Source organism: Oncorhynchus nerka, linkage group LG24 (assembly GCF_034236695.1).
Source record: "Oncorhynchus nerka isolate Pitt River linkage group LG24, Oner_Uvic_2.0, whole genome shotgun sequence".
In the NCBI taxonomy this organism is placed as follows: domain Eukaryota; kingdom Metazoa; phylum Chordata; class Actinopteri; order Salmoniformes; family Salmonidae; genus Oncorhynchus; species Oncorhynchus nerka.
In genome coordinates this window covers 28,606,349-28,620,605 of record NC_088419.1, presented here as the reverse complement: position 1 = coordinate 28,620,605, position 14,257 = coordinate 28,606,349, and the positions used below count along the sequence as shown (strand labels likewise).

Here is a 14,257-nt window from a genome sequence, read left to right as displayed (position 1 = left end):
TTAAGGCAAGGGCTGATTTCAAGGTTTTACTGCTAACCTACAAAGCATTACATGGGCTTGCTCCTACCTATCTTTCCGATTTGGTCCTGCCGTACATACCTACACGTACGCTACGGTCACAAGACGCAGGCCTCCTAATTGTCCCTAGAATTTCTAAGCAAACAGCTGGAGGCAGGGCTTTCTCCTATAGAGCTCCATTTTTATGAAATGGTCTGCCTACCCATGTGAGAGACGCACACTCGGTCTCAACCTTTAAGTCTTTACTGAAGACTCATCTCTTCAGTGGGTCATATGATTGAGTGTAGTCTGGCCCAGGAGTGTGAAGGTGAACGGAAAGGCTCTGGAGCAACCAACCACCCTTGCTGTCTCTGGCTGGCCGGTTCCCCTCTCTCCACTGGGATTCTCTGCCTCTAACCCTATTAAAGGGGCTGAGTCACTGGCTTACTAGGGCTCTTTCATACCGTCCCTAGGAGGGTTGTGTCACTTGAGTGAGTTGAGTCACTGACATGATCTTCCTGTCTGGGTTGGCGCACCCCCTTGGGTTGTGCCGTGGCGGAGATCTTTGTGGGCTATACTCAGCCTTGTCTCAGGATGGTAAGTTGGTGGTTGAAGATATCCCTCTAGTGGTGTGGGGGCTGTGCTTTGGCAAAGTGGGTGGGGTTATATCCTTCCTGTTTGGCCCTGTCCTGGGGTATCATCGGATGGGGCCACAGTGTCTCCTGACCCCTCCTGTCTCAGCCTCCAATATTCATACTGCAGTAGTTTATATGTCGGGGGGCTAGGGTCAGTTTGTTATATCTGGAGTACTTCTCCTGTCTTATCCGGTGTGAATCTCTCTAATTCTTTCTTTCTTTCTCTCTTTCTTTCTTTCTCTCTCTCTCTCGGAGGACCTGAGCCCTAGGACCATGCCTCAGGACTACCTGGCATGATGACTCCTTGCTGTCCCCAGTCCACCTGGCCGTGCTGCTGCTCCAGTTTCAACTGTTCTGCCTGCGGCTATGGAACCCTGACCTGTTCACCGGACGTGCTACCTGTCCCAGACCTGCTGTTTTCAACTCTCTAGAGACAGCAGGAGCGGTAGAGATACTCTTAATGATCGGCTATGAAAAGCCAACTGACATTTACTCCTGAGGTGCTGACTTGCTGCACCCTCGACAACTACTGTGATTATTATTATTTGACCATGCTGGTCATTTATGAACATCTTGGCCATATTCTGTTATTATCTCCACCCGGCACAGTCAGAAGAGGACTGGCCACCCCTCATAGCCTGGTTCCTCTCTAGGTTTCTTCCTAGGTTTTGGCCTGTCTAGGGAGTTTTTCCTAGCCACCGTGCTTCTACACCTGCATTGCTTGCTGTTTGGGATTTTAGGCTGGGTTGCTGTACATCACTTTGAGATATCAGCTGATGTAAGAAGGTCTATATAAATACATTTGATTTGATAATGCTGCCATCCCCGTGCTTCACGGTTGGGATGGTGTTCTTCGGCTTGCAAGCCCCCCATTTTTCCTCCAAACATAATGATGGTCATTACGGCCAAACAGTTCTATTTTTATTTCATCAGACCAGAGGACATTTCTCCAAAAGGTATGATCTTTGTCCCCATGTGCAGTTGCAAACTGCTGAGCGGCCTTTCAGGTTATGTCAATATAGGACTCGTTTTACTGTGGATAGAGATACTTTTGTACCTGTTTCCTTCAGCATCTTCACAAGGTCCTTTGTTGTTGTTCTGGGATTGATTTGCACTTTTCGCACCAAAGTACGTTCATCTCTAGGAGACAGAACGCGTCTCCTTCCTGAGCGCTATGACGGCTGCGTGGTCCCATGGTGTTTATACTGGCATACTATTGTTTGTACAGATGAACGTGGTACCTTGGAACCAGACTTGTGGCGGTCTACATTTTTTTCTGAGGTCTTGGCTGATTTCTTTTGATTTTACAGTGAATTATATGATGAATAATCTGTCTGTCAACAATTGTTGGAAAAATTACTTGTGTCATGCACAAAGTAGATGTCCTAACTGACTTGCCAAAACATTAGTTTGTTTACAAGAAATGTGTGGATTGGTTGAAAAACTAGTTTTAATGACTCCAACCTAAGTGGACTTCAGACTTCAACTGTAAATATAATAAAGGAAAATATACGATTCATAAACACTACATAAACTGATTAGTTAGACTGTAGTTACAATGTAGCAGAGGAATGGTTGACTGGGCATTTGTCCTATTCTACACATGCCCACTCAACTGTTACACAGTTGTAGTACATTGTATTACTAATATCTTTGTGACACTGTGTAGATTCATGTGAACAAGTGTCTTACGGTTTAAATGATTTGTCAATAAGGTTAAAAATTCCAGCAACTTACTCAAAATTCCAAAGTTTCTTAGAAATATTGGATTTAACATTCCTGGAATCAGGGGAATAAGGGGGAAAAAGAGGCATCCTCCAACCAGGAATTCTGGAAAACCTGGGAATTTTGGAAAAGTTACAGGATTTTTGCAACCCTAGTTGTCACCAACATGCTAATATCATTAGATAGAGGCACCAAACCAATGTAACCAATACAGCCACTAATATAGATTATTTCTATAAAAGCACTCAGATCCAATTAGCATAGACATTCAGAACACAAGAGATGTGTGACTTAACTGATGTGAATCTTAAAAATGTATAATCACTCCAAATCCATTGAGGTGATTTAGCAAGGCCTGATTATCATGATTTAGTGTCGCAAGTAATAAAAGAAAACACTGAACCTTTCTCCTCTGGACTCATCCCCAAAGTTCTGACCGAGTCATCCTAAAACACACTAGTACAGTACTGTAGGCCATTGTCTTTGGAGACCTTAATGCCACAGGTGTGACTGACACACTGACTGACTGGAAGTGTGCATGCCCCGGTCACACAGGATAGGTCAACCATTCAGTAGCTCTATGCTCTGTAAATATCTCCTCACTAGAAAGAGAGAGAAGGGGGGGGGGCAGAGAGAGAGAGAGAGAGAGAGGGGGAGGGAAAGAGAGAGGGGAGGGAGAGAGAGAGCTCGTAGAGAGAGTGAAAGGTTTCAAGAGTACAGTGTCATTTATCAATTGGTGAGAGAGAGAGAGCGCGCACAAGAGAGAGGAGTCTATGGACACTGGCCATAGCGACTGGTGGAAACTGATTTCATTGCCAGAAAGGCCTCAGTGGGACATCACAGTGTCCTGTGTGTATACGGTGTGTGTGCGTGCCCTCCTGTTAACACACACAGAGAGTGCCAATCTGGTTGACGGAGCAGTCTCCACCAATGTGTTGGAAATGTCACGGGTTCCCTTCCCTTCCGCTGCCCAGAGGCTGGGCCTGGGGGCATCGATCACCTCGCCTCAACCTCAGACAGGAGGGGGGGACAAACATACACATGCATTATTTATATGTGCGTGATCAAAAAAACAGACTCTCGTGTCTCTGCGGAGATCGACTTCGATGGGAAATCTACAGCAGAGGATGCAAACATCTGATTTAGGAGATGCATTGATGAATATGACTGCGCGAGATTGATTGATGATGAAGAGAAACCCATTGACATGTGAATTACACAGGCAACAGCTGAAAGTGTTTCCAGGCTAAACGGTGTGGTTTCTTTGCGGGGTGTGAGTTGTGAAAACGGTGACTCCAAACTTGGTCTAAATTAAGCTGAAAACGATGACTCTCTCTCCACAATGTTGCTGGCTAGAAAACTTCTGAGCGGAAAAACTTTTCCATCAATTCTCTGTACAACTAACAATACAGACAGAGATCAATATGTACTGCCTTTGTTGAAATCATGAAAAGGGACAAAGCAACTCAAATGACTTCTCTCTGCTTGAACAAATGCAAGTCAGTATCTCGTTAGATATAAACACAAGCCCATTTCAGGATCAAAGCATTCCTCTTTGTGACACTCTCACCGGGCAGGTCTGGAGTCAGATAGATGCCATTTATCACACAGCAGTTAATGAACAGTCAAACAGATACACCACTAGAGAGAGAGGCTACGCACCTGGGGAAAAGGTGGGTTTCATGGTGGCTCCTGTCAAAGGAAGTTGGGGATTCTTGTAAACAACGTTTGGAAGAGTCCAAGGTAAAGGAGGGAGAGCAGTGTGTGTGTGTTTCAGTGAGTGAGAGATAGAGTGTGTGTGTGAGAGAGTGTGTGAGTGTGAGAGAGTGTGTGTGTGTGTAGGAGAGAGAGAGTGTGTGAGTGTGTGGTAGACTGCTGCTACCTGTCAAGAAGAATAGAGCTGAGAAGCCCTCTCTGTGAACAATGGGGCAGAAATTCTGATGAGAGACACCATGGAGAGAGAGAGTGATTCTTGTTCCCTACAGAGAGGGAGAGATGGGAGCTTAGATCACGGATCACTGCCTCTAGGGAGCTCCAAACTCTAAAACAGATACTCTCACTAGTCACGCCTCATCTGCTTTCCCTCACCCCTCTACTGGTCCAGGGAATGGCCTGTGTGAAGGTCAGAGTGACGTGACCAGTCAAGGTGTTAGCATTCTGTTCAAGATGCGGGGTGACCCTGCTAGGTGGTAGAGATGCAGGACGACCCTGCTAGCTGGTAGAGATGCAGGACGACCAGGCTTGGTGGTAGAGATGCAGGACAACCAGGCTATGTGGTAGAGATGCAGGACAACCAGGCTATGTGGTACAGATGCAGGACGACCAGGCTATGTGGTAGAGATGCAGAACAACCAGGCTATGTGGTAGAGATGCAGAACAACCAGGCTTGGTGGTAGAGATGCAGAACAACCAGGCTATGTGGTAGAGATGCAGAACAACCAGGCTATGTGGTAGAGATGCAGAACAACCAGGCTTGGTGGTAGAGATGCAGAACAACCAGGCTTGGTGGTAGAGATGCAGAACAACCAGGCTATGTGGTAGAGATGCTGGACAACCAGGCTATGTGGTAGAGATGCAGAACAACCAGGCTAGGTGGTAGAGATGCAAGACAAACAGGCTAGGTGGTAGAGATGCAGAACAACCAGGCTATGTGGTAGAGATGGAGGATGACCGGGCTATGTGGTAGAGATGGAGGATGACCGGGCTATGTGGTAGAGATGGAGGATGACCAGGCTATGTGGTAGAGATGGAGGATGGCCAGTCTATGTGGTAGTGATGGAGGATGACTGGGCTATGTGGTAGAGATGCAGGATGACCAGGCTATGTGGTAGAGATGGAGGATGACCAGGCTATGTGGTAGAGATGGAGGATGGCCAGGCTATGTGGTGGATGGAGGAGAGATGGAGGATGGCCAGGGACCAGGCTATGTGGTAGAGATGGAGGATGACCAGGCTATGTGGTAGAGATGGAGGATGGCCAGGCTATGTGGTAGAGATGCAGGATGACTAGGCAATTATTTTTTATTTTTTTATTTCACCTTTATTTAACCAGGTAGGTTGGTTGAGAACAAGTTCTCATTTACAACTGCGACCTGGCCAAGATAAAGCATAGCAGTGTGAACAGACAACAACACAGAGTTACACATGGAGTAAACAATAAACAAGTCAATAACACAGTAGAAAAAATATAAAAAAGATAAAAAAAAGAGTCTATATACATTGTGTGCAAAAGGCATGAGGAGGAAGGCGAATAATTACAATTTAGCAGATTAACACTGGAGTGATAAATAATCAGATGGTCATGTGCAGGTAGAGATACTGGTGGGCAAAAGAGCAGAAAAGTAAATAAATAAAAACAGTATGGGGATGAGGTAAGTAAATTGGGTGGGCTATTTACCGATGGACTATGTACAGCTGCAGCGATTGGTTAGCTGCTCAGATAGCAGATGTTTAAAGTTGGTGAGGGAGATAAAAGTCTCCAACTTCAACGATTTTTGCAATTCGTTCCAGTCACAGTCAGTAGAGAAATGGAACGAAAGCCGGCCAAATGAGGTGTTGGCTTTATGGATGATCAGTGAGATACACCTGCTGGAGCGCATGCTATGGGTGGGTGTTGCCATCGTGACCAGTGAACTGAGATAAGGCGGAGCTTTACCTAGCATGGACTTGTAGATGACCTGGAGCCAGTGGGTCTGGCGACTAATATGTAGCGAGTGCCAGCCGACTAGAGCATACAGGTCGCAGTGGTGGGAGGTATAAGCTGCTTTAGTAACAAAACGGATGGCATTGTGATAAACTGCATCCAGTTTGCTGAGTAGAGTATTGGAAGCTATTTTGTAGATGACATCGCCGAAGTCGAAGATCGGTAGGATAGTCAGTTTTACTAGGGTAAGTTTGGCCACGTGAGTGAAGGAGGCTTTGTGGCGAAATAGAAAGCCGATTCTAGATTTGATTTTGGATTGGAGATGTTTGATATGAGTCTGGAAGGAGAGTTTACAGTCTAGCCAGACACCTAGGTACTTATAGATGTCCACATATTCTAGGTCGGAACCATCCAGGGTGGTGATGCTAGTCGGGCGTGCGGGTGCAGGCAGCGAACGGTTGAAAAGCATGCATTTGGTTTTACTAGCGTTTAAGAGCAGTTGGAGGCCACGGAAGGAGTGTTATATGGCATTGAAGCTCTTTTGGAGGTTAGACAGCACAGTGTCCAAGGAAGAGCCAGAAGTATACAGAATGGTGTCGTCTGCGTAGAGGTGGATCAGGGAATCACCCGCAGCAAGAGCAACATCATTGATATATACAGAGAAAAGAGTCAGCCCGAGAATTGAACCCTGTGGCACCCCCATAGAGACTGCCAGAGGACCGGACAACATGCCCTCCGATTTGACACACTGAACTCTGTCTGCAATGTGGTACAAATGGAGGATGACCAGGCTATGTGGTAGAGATGGAGGATGACCAGGCTATGTGGTAGAGATGCAGGATGACCAGGCTATGTGGTAGAGATGGAGGATGACCGGGCTATATGGTAGAGATGCATGACAGAGTGGAGACCATGGCTGAGACACTGACAGCTCACCCAACAACTGATGGCAGAGCTACAGAATTAGGGTGCTTCTGTTTTTAGCTTGGCTGGTCATAGTGATAATATGATGCTGCGTGGCGGGGGCTAAGGTGTGAAGAGAGAGAACGGTCCTGGTTTATTTCAAATGATTTGTTCTGGGCGGTGTGGACCTGACTGGCCTTGGGCAGATGGCCCTCACCTCTTTTGGGAGAAAAGTAATGGAGGGACACACACTGGGGAGGGACAGAGAGACAAAAGGACACAACTTCAGTGGGAAATGGATAGACATTAGACTCATTAGAGAAAAGCTTGGCCTGATTCCAAACCCCACACTATCAAACCATGGAGAAAACCCGGTGGACCCTATGCACTCAGATCTGCAGGGAGGGAGTTGTGAAATCGGCAAGATTGGTTTGGAATGAGGCCATGGTGGAGCCCCAGCCTACGGACCTCCAGGTCCAAATACAGGAAGATGAGGTGTTATGGTGCTCCTGCATGGCACACTCAGCAGAGAACTTCAATTGAAGTCAACTCAGACCTGACAGGGCAGACTCTACCTCTAGCACCCAAATAATTTTTTAAAAAGGACATTGGGCCTTAATAATATTGCTTTGACAGGCAGAGGAGCCTGTTTTCAGTGATCTAACCTTTTCTTAAAATGTCAGGGTAGAACTAATAAAGGCAGTTCGATCCGGCAAAAACATCTGTGAAGAGAGTTGAACCTTTCTGTGCTTTTACTGGAGCCTCTACAACTAACCTTTAACAGTATTATGAGACATAAGGCAAGCACACACACACACACACACACACACACAAACTACTTAAAAGTCAGATGAACCTATATATATCTGAGTGGTGTCTGTCCTTCATTGTATCCATCTCTTAACCCTTCTAATGTGACTAGCCCCGATGCTTGTCCATCTTTTTCCCCTGCACGCTACAAAGTTTCTCCCTGCAGGCGGTCACTGAGTCCAAGGTGCTAAAGGAGCTCCTTAAACTTGACCCCAAAAAACATATGGGTCAGATGATTTAGACCCTTTCTTCTTTAAGGTTGCTGCCCCTATCATTGCCAAGCCAATCTCAGACCTTTTTAACCTGTCGCTCCTTTCTAGGGAGGTTCCCATTGCTTGGAAGGGAGCCATGGTTAGTCCTTTTTTTAAAGGGGGAGATCAAGCCTATCCCAACTGTTATCGGCCTGTTTTATTTTATTGACTTGGCCAAAGCTTTTGATATGGTAGACCATTCCATTCTTGTGGGCCGGCTAAGGAGTATTGGTGTCTCTGAGGGGTCTTTGGCCTGGTTTGCTAACTACCTCTCTCGAGGAGTGCTGTGTATAAAGTCAGAACATCTGCTGTCTGTATCACCATGGAGTACCCAAGGACTCGATCCTAGGCCCCACGCTCTTCTCAATTTACATCAACAACATAACTCAGGCAGTAGGAAGCTCTCTCATCCATGTATATGCAGATGATACAATCTTATACTCTCTATAACAAACTTTTTTAGTGTCTAACAAGCTTTCTCTGCCCTTAACCTCCAAAACAAAGGTAATATGGTTTGGTAAGAAGAACGCCCCTCCCCACTGGTGTGATTACTACCTCTGAGGGTTTAGAGCTTGAGTTAATCACCTCATACAATTACTTGGGAGTATGGCTAGACGGTACACTGTCCTTCTCTCTTTACATATCAAAGCTGCAGGCTAAGGTTAAATCTAGATGTGGTTTCCTCTATTATAATCGCTCCTCTTTCACCCCAGCTGCCAAACTAACCCTGATTCAGATGACCATCCTACCCATGTTAGATTACGGAGATGTAATTTATAGATCAGCAGGTAAGGGTGCTCTCGGGCGGTTAGATGTTCTTTACCATTCGGCCATCAGATTTGCCACCAATGCTCCTTATAGGACACAATACTGCACTCTATACTCCTCTGTAAACTGGTCATCTCTGTAAACCCGTCGCAAGACCCACTGGTTGATGCTTATTTATAAAACCCTCTTAGGCCTCACTCCCCCCGATCTCAGATACCTACTGCAGCCCTCATCCTCCAGTATAACACTCATTCTGCCAGTCACATTTTGTCAAAGGTTCTCAAAGCACACACATTCCTGGATTGCTCCTCTTTTCAGTTTGTTGCAGCTAGCGACTGGAATGAGCTGCAAAAAATACTCAAACTGGACAGTTATATCTCCATCTTTTCATTCCAGGACTCAATCATGGACACTCTTACTGACAGTTGTGGCTGCTTTGTGTGATGAATTGTTGTCTCTACCTTTTTGCCCTTTGTGCTGTTGTCTGTGCCCAATAATGTTTGTACCATGTTTTGTGCTGCTACCATGTTGCGCTGTTGCCATGTTGTGTTGCTACCATGTTGTTGTCATGTTGTGTTGCTTCCATGCTGTGTTGTCATGTGTTGCTTCCATGCTATGTTGTTGTCTTAGGTCTCTCTTTATGTAGTGTTGTGGTGTCTCTTGTCGTGATGTGTGTTTTGCCCTATATACACTACCGTTCAAAAGTTTGGGGTTACTTTGAAATGTCCTTGTTTTTGAAAGAAAAGCAAATGTTTTGTCCTTTAAAATAACATCAAATTGATCAGAAATACAGTGTAGAAATTGTTAATGTTGTAGATTTTTGTATGGAATATCTACATAGGTGTAGAGGCACATTATCAGCAACCATCAATCCTGTGTTCCAATGACACGTTGTGCTAGCTAATCTAAGTTTATCATTTTAAAAGGCTAATTGATCATTAGAAAACCCATTTGCAATTATGTTAGCATAGCTCAAAACTGTTGTCCTGATAAAATAAATAAAAAACTGGCTTCTTTAGAGTAGTTGAGTATCAGGAGCATCAGCATTTGTGGGTTCGATTACAGGCTCAAAATGGTCAGAAACAAATAACTTTCTTCTGAAACTCGTCAGTCTATTCTTGTTCTGAGAAATGAAGGCTATTCCATGCGAGAAATTGGCAAGAAACTGAAGATCTTGTACAACGCTGTGTACTACTCCCTTCACAGAACAGCGCAAACTGGCTCTAACCAGAATAGAAAGAGGAGTGGGAGGCCCCGTGGCGCAACTGAGCAAGAGGACAAGTACATTAGAGTGTCTAGTTTGAGAAACAGACGCCTCACAAGTCCTCAACTGGCAGCTTTATTAAATAGTACCCGCAAAACACCAGTCTCAACGTCAACAGTGAAGAGGCGACTCCGGGATGCTGGCCTTCTAGGCAGAGATCCTCTGTCCAGTGTCTGTGTTCTTTTGCCCATCTTAATCTTTTCTTCTTATTGGCCAGTCTGAGATATGTATTTTCTTTGCAACTCTGCCTAGAAAGCCAGCACCCCGGAGTCGCCTCTTTACTGTTCTAAGTGACCCCAAACTTTTGAACGGTAGTGTATATATATTTTTTTATCCCAGCCCCCGTCCCCACAGGAGGCCTTTTGCCAGACTGTCATTATAAATAAGAATTTGTTCTTAACTGACATGCCTAGTTAAATAAAGGTCAAATAAATAAAAATAAATTGTAAACCTTTATTTCTAATAACTGTCCCTTTAAGAACAGAACAAACCAAGCATAAATCTTGAGAAACTTGAGGCTTGGCTACAGTATATGAGCTCATCCTTAAACACAGCCAGCCCCTAGGTCGACACTTACATTTACCATTTCACTTTTGTAAGGTCCTACAGTATGTGTCCAGTGATAAAACACACAGGAAAGGTGAAAAAAATATATATATTTCCTCCAAACTTTAATACCCTATCTAGATCTAGCATCCATCTGATGCCCACTGAGGCAAGACATGGTAGCTAGTCAAGAGGTGGTAACAAGCTTCTTCTCCCCATGCCTAAGTGAGAGTGCTGATGTCAGCACCAGCTAGCTTGGCGGGTGGCTGGCGGCGGCTCCAGGGCCCGTCCTTGAGGGAGAGCCAGGGCCTCTGGAGGCTAATGGGGTAGATGGTGATTGACGTGGCCCAGGCTTAAGTGAAGTGATCCGGGGAAGAGTTGGCAGGCATTCCCCCTGGGGCCTGATGGTTGTTCCACTGGGGAGGGAGTGGACCCACTGAGCCCTCAGAGGTATTTAGCTGATGAAGCCAGCCCAGCCGGACCTGTCTCACCCACATAGGAGGGGAAGAGGAGTACTTCTTAAGATTCATACTCACAATTTGACTTTGGGTATCAGCTACTGCTACCGTGGCTCACTGGTGTCCTGATATCTCTCTTTTCTCATTCAGTTGTTTGTTCGTTATTTGTTAATTCATCCATCCTTCCATTGACTGACTGATGCCAGGTACTGAATTCCATGTATCATACAGGCTAGGTAAGCAGACCTGGAGCTAAGCCAAACAGAGGTCAGTAAAATGTAGGTGTGCTTGCAGTGTCTCTGCCTTTTCAGAGCAGACATTAATTTGAACACACACACATTCACACACACTCGTTATATCCTTATCTGGTGCCCTCTCTCTGTCTTCTGAATGTCTCATGTGCATTACAGTACATACAAACGCCAGTGGCTCCTATCTCTCTTCCCATTGAAAACAAAGATGATGAGTCACTCAAGTCAGACATCTTGATTACATAAATGTTTAACTGCCTGCAACCCTTTAACCCACACCCCATAGGGCGGCACACAATTGGCCCAGCATCGTCTAGGTTTGGCCGGTTTAGGCCGTCATTGTAAATAAGAATTTGTTCTCAACTGACTTGCCTAGTTAAGTAAAGGTTACACAACCCAGTTGACGTTTCCTCTTTGCATTGTTATTGGTCACACAGACAAAGTTTTGCTTCTGAGAGGAGAAACACCCAGGTAATTGCCTGTGGGGACAATATAGACTTTGGCTACCCCTAGTGTTGACGGATTAGTGCTTTTTGAGGTCGGTTCGGTTTCAGTTCGTTTATATGAAAAAATAATACAAATAAATTCCCATGATGGTAGTGACTGCCCATTACTGCGATTCACTTATTAAACATAATTTATTCACATTACTTTAATAAAATATTTAAGTTGTTGTGTATATGACATTTGTTTTATTTGATAACTATTATTTATCATCTCATCTCTATAGAGCTGCTGCCTATGCTGTCTGACAAAATACCTATTTTCAAAGTAAATAAGGCATACTTATGACTGCTGACTACCAACTATCCATCATTTTGATAATGTATTTTCAGGTAGAGCTACCTCCCAAAGCAACAGCTGCTATCCCCTCACAATCGCACATTCTCCATAGCAGGCATAAAAGAAACACAGACTGGACAAGTAGATGCGCAATGGATTATGGTTATTGTAGTTAATTATGCGATAAACAATGTAGAATGTTGGCCTGTTGGAAACTACAAATCCCTACTACATCACACAGTTCAGGTAGGATCTGATTTATCGCTTGAAAAGCTGTGCAATGTGCGCATTGAGCTCACAGAAAAAAACGAACAAAATGGAATTCAAATAATTGAACACACATCGGTCAAATAAGTTTAAAAATAATAATAAAATAAAAAATCCCTTAACTTCTCAGCACTAGCTACCCCTGAACTACAGGTTATAGAGAGGACTAAGTCAGACAAATATTCAAGTCAAATCAGGGTGAAATATCTGACCAAATATTGATTGGATTTAATTAGCTATCAAAACAAAGCTGGCACCTAACCCTGACATATTCATCGCCGCAATGACCTGTCAGCTAGTGAGGGTAGTAAAGACCGTGTAGCGAAAATACTTCTTCATTGCCATCTTGTGTTGGTTAACGGACAAAACAGACCGTGTGGGCATGTAGATGTTGGTTAATGAGTCACATCAGCATCATAGGAAAAACGCCTCTATTCTACAAGAGTAACCTACATAATAAAACTGCATAAAAGGACAACATTATGGTTCGCCTATGTCGGCAAGGAAATGTTCACTCCTTTATGAAAAGAAAAACTTCAGCAAAAGATCAATTAAGTAATATTTACCTGGATACCCTGAGTAGTCAGTGCTTCCTCTTCTGATGAATGCTACCCTTACAAAAAAAATGCTGTTTTGAAACTGCAGTAAAAGAGACACAGTAAATGCAGAATAACTGCAGTTATACTGCACTCTAACTGCAGTTACACAGCTAAATGACTGCTAAATTACTATTTAGAGCATACTGCAGAATAACTATACTCTAACTATAGTTATACTGCACTCTGACTGCAATCTTTTTTCATAAGGGTATGTGTCAAAAACCAACATGTTTGCCACCACAAGCAACACTGTCACTGAATCAACAGGGAATATGTCAAATATTTACAAAACACAGATATGGTTCCATTTTAAGGTACAGCACAAATTGAACAACCCCATTCAGACTGCAGCTCTCATCCGTGAGCCATGGAATACGGGGTTGCATTTGTAAACATTTGGACAGAAAAAGTCTGATTGATTTGACCTGTAAAAGTTTAAGCTGATCAGGTGAAAGCTTCAGAGAAAATGCTGGGGTAAATTGTCTCCGTCGCCCTCTCTTTTTGAGGGAATTTCAGGGACTCTTGCCAGGGGCTTTGCTGTAGAGGAGCATAATGGACATAGTGTAGTTACTGTAGTGTAGCTTAGTGTAGTGGGTATTTTAAAATGTATATATACACACACTAGATGAGTCACTGTTTTGAAGCCACTGTGTCTCCATCTTGCCACTCCACCACCAGTGTAAAAATATTTTGGAAGCTACAGAAAGGCATTTACTAATACTATATTTGGTTTTGCCACGTTTATTCTATTGCAGACACCTTAATGCATACTTTTAATTTATATTAAGCAAGCGAAACACATACACACAAATATATATATATATACATTCACATATATATATAGTTATGTTACTCTCCCCACTACAACAAAAATACATTTTGATCTTGAAACAATTAAATGAAATACAGTATAAATCCATTCATTCCTATGAATATGACTGTTGTTCTGAGGAGTGCCAATATGGCCGACCAGTGGCTTCAAAGCCTCTCATTGGCCAAAACATAACATCAGCAATCCAGGGTTTGTATACATCATTGGTGTTTTCTTACTGGCTGTGATTATCTGGACAGTCCATGGATGCCTTGTCACCAGAGCCCGGTAGGATCTCCACAGGCCCACCATTCTCCGCTTTCTGCAGCAGGGATGGATTTAATTCCCCAAATTCAAGCCTATGTCAATTCGCTTACCCTGTAAATTCAATTTAATTCAAATTAAATTCCAGGTCAGTCTTTGAATTCAGATAATTGAATTCCTCTCTATTCCAATGTTAGGTATGTTCGAATAATTCAATATTATCCCCAACAATTCCACAAATTTAAATTCAATTCAAATTAAAGTCTCCACTTCACAAGTTAAT

At 43.8% G+C, this 14,257-nt stretch overlaps 1 pseudogene; it reads right to left on the bottom strand.

The window, feature by feature from the left end:
• LOC115107309 (protein Mpv17-like) overlaps positions 1–14,257 on the bottom strand; it is a 28,750-nt pseudogene that overhangs the window by 9,810 nt on the left and 4,683 nt on the right.